We start from the raw sequence: 7,783 nt of genomic DNA on the forward strand, positions 1-7,783 counted from the left end.
CAACAGCTCAGGGAGGCAACAATATAGATGCCAGGGCGATGGACGGAGCAGGGATCCGCGCGCCCCAGCACTGTCCCCCGGAAAGTGAGGGTACTGGAGGGTCTGGGGCGCTCCCTTCGGCCTATTGAGGCCGGAGCATCCCCAGCGCCCCCGGGGCGCTCGGGCCATAGGCCCCGCGGGCAGGCCTGGGCGCTTTGTCCCCGTTTGGCCCGAGGAGGATGCCGCACGCGGGTTGGACACCGAGGTTTGCTGCCGGAGAAACGCGACCGCCGTGGGGCCGCCCGGCTTGGAGCTCTGAGCTGCAGGCACCGCGTGTGCGGGCGGGAAGTTCCCACAGTTGCAAAGAAGGAGCGAAGTGTGTGTTCCAAACTTTCCACGGTTCCAAACTCCAAACTGAGCGCTTCCATTAAGAGAAGCGGAGGGGGGATGGCGGGGGAGGAGAAGGGGAGGGGAAGCATTCTGGGGATTAGCATGCAAATGAGCGGGCCCGGCTTCCAACTCCACTCGGGATTCCAACCGCCGCCAGCCTGCCCTGCGCCAAGCCACGCGAGCTTTGGGGGCTTCCGCTAGTGGCGCCGCGGGAGGACCCGAGTTCGAATTCGAGACTCCGCTCTCCGGTTAGGTGGTCTGGCGCCGGTCAGATGGCCTCTCTGAGCCCCTCGGTTAAACAGTTTTCCTAATGTGTACACCGGCTATGGCAGCACCTGTCTCAGGAAGTGAGGATTCGAGGGTCTTTGCACCGCAGCTAATTCTGGGCTGGATGAATTAGGACCTTCCTAGGGCGTAGCTGGTGCTAAAAGACTGTTGGAGAGAAAAAAAAAAAAAGAAACTTAGAAACTTGAGGAAAATTCCTAGACCCGGAGCCAGACTATTTGTGTTTGTTCTAAGCCAAAACGTGCTGTGTCACCTCAGGCTAGCCTTAACTTCCCTGAGCCAGAGCTCGGAGATTCTTGGGTGGGTTCTTGGGCAGTTTTTTTGTGTTCCAGAGTGCTGCTGGGAGCAGCCACAGAAAAAGATGAAAGGGATTTCATTATTGAGTGCCTATTGCTCTGCGCACATCCTCTCTCTAAGCTGGACATAGCTCTTTCCATTCTACCGCTAAAGAAATGGAAATGAGTGACTTGCCCAAGGCCAGACAGTAATCCAACCGGTTAACCTGAGCATGCCCCTGCCTTACCAGTGGCTTCTGAGCCTACTTACTGGCTCCTCCTGGAAGGAAGAATAGCTCTCAATCTGCTGTGCTTAGAAAAGGGTGCCAGCCCTGGCCAGTGTGGCCCAGTTGGTTAGGCGTCCCTCCTGCGCACCAGAAGGTTGGTTCATTCCTGGTCAGGCACATGCCCAGTTGCAGGCTCCATCCCTGGTAGAAAAAGGTGCTGTGACTGGCTTCACCCCACAGGGTTCATTCACCCTATGAAGATAGGTGCACAGTGCTCTGAGGAAAAGGGGAGAGGCATCAGCCCCATTTTGCAGATAGGAGGCCTGAGGCTGAGGGAATTTGAACGGCCTAGGATGCCACCATGGCGATGCAGCCAGAGACAAATCCACACTCCAGTTCTGCAAATTCATATTCCCGCTGCATGTCATCTTGGCAGCATAATTGTACAGGACTGTAATGATCTCTCAACTTCATCCATGAGTTGACCTTCAGTCTTGCCCATCTCTGAGGCTCCCAGAATTCCATTCTATAACTTCAGGCTTCAGGGCATTCTTAAAGGACATTTTTTTTTTGTAATTGAAGTGAAATTTACATAAAATGTAACCATTTTAGGGTGTAATTCAGTAGCACATATTACATTCACAATATGGTGCAAGCAATACCTCTATCAAGTTCCACAACATTTTTGTTAACCCAAACGAAAAGAAAAAATTGCGTACTCATTTGGCAGTCACTCCCCAATCCTCCCTCCAGCCCCTGCAACCACCAGTCTGCATTCTGTCTCTAAGGGTTTATCTGCTCTAGATATTTAATATAAATGGAATCATGCAATATTTGAGCTTTTGAGTCTGGCTTCTTTTACTTTGTGTAACTTTTTTGAGGTATCAGTACTTCATTTCTTTATAGGGCTGAATTCTATTGTATGGGTACCACCTTTTCTTTATTCATCCATTCATGGCCTTTTGGCTATTGTGAATAGTGCTGCTATGAATATTCGAGTACAAGTATTGGTTTACCTGTTTTCAATTCTCTTGGGTATATACCTATAAGTGGAATTGCTGGGTTGTATGATAATGCTAGGTTTAACTTTTTGAGAAGTCATCAAACTGTTGAAAACAGCAGCTGTAACCATTTTACATTCCTACCACACAGGTCTTTGTATAAGTAATTTTAGAGCTTGTTAAACCTCCCATTTTATGAATGAACATGCTGAGGCCCAGAGAGATTAAGTAACTTGTCTAAGGTCACACAGCAGGGTCCAGACTAGAACCAAACTTTCCTGAGTTTCTGGCTTTCCATCTACTAAGAGCCTTTCACCCCCCATCAAAGATCCAACTACCTGCCTGAGTTGACACACCTGACCAGTGATCAACTGAGTTAACCATATTTATGAAGTTCCTTTTCCCCTCAACACCTGTTGAAAAAGCCCACCACAATGTTCTCCATGTCCAGGCTGCACCTTGAAAAGAGGCAGAGCTCCCAATTCCTGTGTCTGTCTCCTGCTGCTGGCCTGGCTGGCTCTCTTCTGTTGTCATGGAAACCACGCACCTCCCTTTTGGCAGTGTACCAGCTGGACAACATCCTTGTCTCCCAGCCTAAGAGGAGCTGTCAAGGTTATTCAGTCGCCAGATCCATATTTATTGAGCACATACTAGGCAACAGGTTTTTTTGAGGTTTTTGTTTTGTTTTAGTTGTTAGGAATACAGCAGTGAACAAGCTAGGCCATGGACCATGCCCTCAAGGAGTCCACAGTCTAGGGGAGGAGACAGACACAAAACAGAGGCCCGGCTGGTGTGGCTCAGTGGTTGAGTGTCTCGGTTCGATTCCCAGTCAGGCCATATGCCCAGGTTGCAGGCTTGATCCCCATTGTGGTGCGTGCAGGAGGCAGCCAATCAATGATTCTCTCTCATCATTGATGTTTCTCTCTCTCTCCCTATCCCTTCCTCTCTGAAATCAAGAAAAATATTTTTTAAAATAGACATATATTTTAAAAATAAATAAAATTACAAAAAAAAAAAAAAACCCCAAAGAAATAAAAAGGCTTCCCCTGGCTCCGCTCCCCAGTTCTTCAAAGTCTGCCATCACTGAAGGCCCCACTCACATCCCACTTCTAGGCCATACCCCCACCCCCCCCTCCCCCCAGCAGCCCAGATCCAAATGGTAGCTCCTCTCAGCTCTCAGAGCTTTTGTTTGCTTTTCTCTCTCTCTCTTTTTTATTGAGGTATAATTGACATACAGCATTATTTTAGTTTCAGGTATGCAACATAATTCAATATTAATTTACTTTTCTTGATTGTACAAGTGCATTGCAGAAAATACATGAAAACACAAAGGAAAAGATTCCTTTGTGAGTTCACCACCGATAGCTAAGCACTGCGGACATGTCCTTCTGGTCCTTTCCCCTGTCTACATGCGTAGAATGGTTTTGTTTTTAACTGAATTGGGTCCTGTCTTCTATTCTGCTTCATAGTCTTGTCTCGTAACATCGGATTGTCCTTCCAACACCACTCAAAGTTCCCCAAGAGCATTGACAAGACGTGGACATTTTTTTGAACACCGTGCCAGCCATGGTCCTAAGAGCGTCCTTGGTTTATCCGCTGCGTTCCTAGAAACACCCTATCCGGGATCCTCATTTTATAGGCGAGGAAACTGAGGCATCGCCAGGTGAGGAAAGGAAAGGCACGGCCCAGAGCCTGTGAATGACAGACAGGGTGGCACCTGGATCTTGGCCTGCTCCTGGGGCCTCCCACCAGCCCAGGCTGCCCGGCTTTGTGGAGTGATTGGCCAGGAGCCAGGGACCCAGCTGGAGGTGGTTGGTGATGGAGGGAAGCACGAGAGAGGGGTACCCTCGTGTCTGCCACACAACAGCAAACACCCCACTGGCCTTTACCAGGCTTGCTCCTGACGCTCTTCAATGCTGGGCAGTATTCGGCTTCCTAACAGGAGTGACAAGCTCATTCGTTGAGCAGTCCTGGCTCCTCGTGCAGAGGCAGAGCTGAGTCTTTGGAGCCAGAGAGACATGAGTTCAGGGCCCAGCTCTGCCCCTTGCTGACAGCGGAGCTCTGGGTGAGCTGTGCCAGAGGTTTACTTAGTGCCCCCCAACCTTTCTTGGGGGGTAGGATCATTGCCCCCTTTCTAGAGGTCGGGTAACTGGGACGGTAGGGGGTCATCCACGCCTGCACAGTGGAGGGTGGAGGCACAGGCCTCCCCGACTCCCATCGCCAGGCTCTTCCCACCGACCCCTGAGCCTCCTTTGTTTCTTGAAATTGCGTTTGTTTCCTTTGTGACGGGAGACTGTGCCAATCCTCCGCCTGTTCTGGAGGCCCAGCTCTTGGAGTGTCATCAAGGCTCCGGCAAGAGCAGAGGCTCAGGGTTACCCTGCCAACCCCAACCCGGTTATCGCCGCCAGTGCGGGCTGCGGTCTCCGAGGGCTGACAGGGACGCTGTGGCTCATGCTTTATCATGGGCCATGTTTCCTGCTTCTGTGTTGCCAGCAGGCCCTTCACTCGTTCAGTTAATCAGCAAAAAAAAAAGAAGAAAAAATTCTCGTATGCAGTTGTTTTATATTTTCTACATGCACATCGATGAGGGTTTTCTTTTTTGTTCCTGATTCACTGAAGGAGAGTTAAGGTGCCACTGGTGGCGTGGGGGCAGGAAACATGGCAGATGATAAATCATACCTCTCTCTCTCTCTCTCTCTCTCTCTCTCTCTCTCTCTCTCTCTCATACACACACACACGAAAGGCAAATGGCCAACCGCAAAAAAAGTGGCCACATTTGACAGCGAACGAGTCAACATCCTTAACATAGAAAGAATTCTTAAAGATACTAAAAAATAAACACCCCAAAAAGCAGGGTATTTGTTTTACTGCTTTTAAAACATTTTGTGAGGTCGAAATTGTTAGAATAAATTAATTTCTGAAAGAGAACTCCCTGCTGCACAATATTGTGAATGTACTACATGCCACTGAATTTTACACTTTAAAACGCTTAAATTAACGAGGCGAATTTCATGTTATGTGAATTTCACCTCCATTTAAAAAATATTTTTAAAGGGAAAAAGTGTGTAAAGGACATAAGCAAGCAACTCACAAGAGAGGATCTGACAAGAGCTCAAGTCTATTTCCAAAGTACGGATTGGTCTCTGTTTAAACGCGGCTTCCTCAGCGAGGCTGCTGGACACCCTGAGTCGCTGGGTCCTTCTGCTGTTTCCAGGAGTGCCCTAAGCTTCCCCTTCCTCCTCACAGCAGCTCCAGCACCACTGCTCCTCGAGGCAATAATTTCCTCTTATTGTCCTTTCTCCCTTGACAGTGGGGACGACTCTCTGGTCCCCACAGAGTCTCCATTGCCCAGCATGGCACTCATAAATATTTGTTGAACGGATACATTTAAAAAAATCATTTTCGGCCTGGCCGGTGTGGCTCAGTGGCTGAGCGTCGACCTATGAACCAGGAGGTCACGGTTCGATTCCCGGTCAGGGCACAGGCCTGGGTTGTGGCTTGTTACCCAGTGTGGGGCGTGCAGGAGGCAGCCGATCCATGATTCTTTCTCATCATTGATGTTTCTATTTCTCTCTCCCTCTCCCTTCCTCTCTGAAATCAATACAAAAACATTTAAAAAGAAGAAGGAGAAGAAGAAAGGCCCAGGGTATTTTTTTTTCTGGCAGCTGGGCCTTTCTGAGTAAGCAAGTAGCATACTGTAGTGCCAGGTGATCCCCAAGCCCTTGGGGGTGGGGGTGGGGCTGGGATGGAGAAGGGGAGGGTGGGGGAAGGGAGAGAAGCAGTGGGTGAGGAGGGGGAGAGGAAAGGAAGGAGGAGGGAGGGAGTGGGTGGAGTGGCAGGTTACAGGGGATTCTGGAGGTACCGGCCCAGGGGGCACTCCTGGCACAGGGTGGCTCTCAGCCTTCACCGCAGGCACAGGAACCCCGGTTTTCTGCCCATTGCACCCTGGAAACTAGCTGGGATCTCCCGTCTGCACCTCTCTTCCTCTCTCTAGGATTCCGTTTCCTCACCCTCCTCACCCGTAAAATGACAGAGCCGCCCTAGATCGAGGTCTCAAACTCCAGGGCCTCCAGGGCCCAGGGTCACCTGGTGAGGTGGGCATCCGGGGGCTGAGGAAGTTGGCAGCCAGAGTCCGGCCTGTCGCCGCCCTGGGAGTATGGGCCCCGTATTGTCAGGTCTTCCCGTTTTCCACGAGCATCTAGGAATCTGGAAAACCTCCCATATTTAAATGTTTAGTAACCAGTCCAAACTTTTTAATAAACGTTGTGCTGGTCAAATGGACAAGCCAGCGGGCCCAGTTTACCATCCCTGGAATGGCTCCTCTCGGGGGAGTGCTCTGGCCCACATTTGCCCTTTTATGTGCTTAGAAATTGCCCCCTGGAACCCCGATAGGCCTTTCTCTGCCAACGGGATGTAATGCATGACCTTGGGCAGTGAGGTCAAATGCACTGAGCCTGCAGGCCGTATCCCCAACCACAGAAGCGCTCCAAGATGGGGCCTGGGCCTCAGAACCAGTCCCTGGTAGCCTCCCAGAAACTCAGAGAGCTTTCCTAGAAATCCCTAGGAATCCCTGCAGAGCCCCTCACCCGTGGCAGGCTCACCAGGCCCATCGGACCCCAGGTGGTCGACAAACAGACTGTGGTAAATCAGATCGTGGGTTCACAGGAAGTGAGCCGGGACAGAGCTTTAGGTACCAGCTAGTTCAATTCCTTCATTCCACAGACCCAGACTGCAAGCAGCCTGCCCCCAATCCAGGGGGACCCAGGTCCCTGCTAAAGGGGTAGTGGTTACTCGTGAGCACTGAGGAACCGGGCAGGCCTGGGTTCAAATCCTGCCTGTGCACTTGCCAGCTCCTGACGTTAGCTCTCTTTCTGGATAAAGGAATCTGTCCCGTAATCCACTTTTGTTCCATGCCTCTACACCCTGGCTTCACTTCCTTCATTAGGAATTCCCCTTTCCCTACATTTTTCTCTCCTAAAAAAACATCCTGCTCATTTTCAATGGTCAGCTCAGATTTCAACTCCTCTGAAGACTTCCATCCCTTTAATCATTTGAATAGATAATACAGGCACAAACACATTCAAAGTCCAAGTGGAATGAAGTCTTTCTGGATCTCGAGCTGGTCTTGACCCCGGAATCTTTGACCTCTCCCTCCATTGACCTGACTCAGTGTCCAGCATGGGGTCTTGAAATGAATGGGGAATGGTAGTCAGATTCATTTCTGGGCCCTGGCCTGGTAGGGTATCATCCCCATACGCCAAGGTTGTGGGTTTGATTCCCTGATCATGACACATACAAGAATCGACCAATGATGTTTCTCTCTCTCTCTCCCTTGCTCTCTCTCTCTCTCTAAAATGAATAAATAAAAAATATTCATGCCTGGGACGAAACACTATGCAGCCATTTAAAATGAAGTGGAATAATTTTGAAAAATATTCACAAATTGTTGAGTTAAAGAGTAGAGATCCTACTCCATACAAAACAGTGGGATTCCAATTTTATCAGGAAAAAAGAAAGTACACATAGAAAAAATATTTGAGGAATTATAGTAAAATCTTACCAGCGGCATTAGTAACTTTTACGTGAATTTTTTTCTACTTCTCTTCTTGCGTTATTCTTCATTTTC

The sequence above is a fragment of the Myotis nattereri genome (assembly GCF_964212035.1).
Source record: "Myotis nattereri genome assembly, chromosome: 19".
NCBI lineage: Eukaryota > Metazoa > Chordata > Mammalia > Chiroptera > Vespertilionidae > Myotis > Myotis nattereri.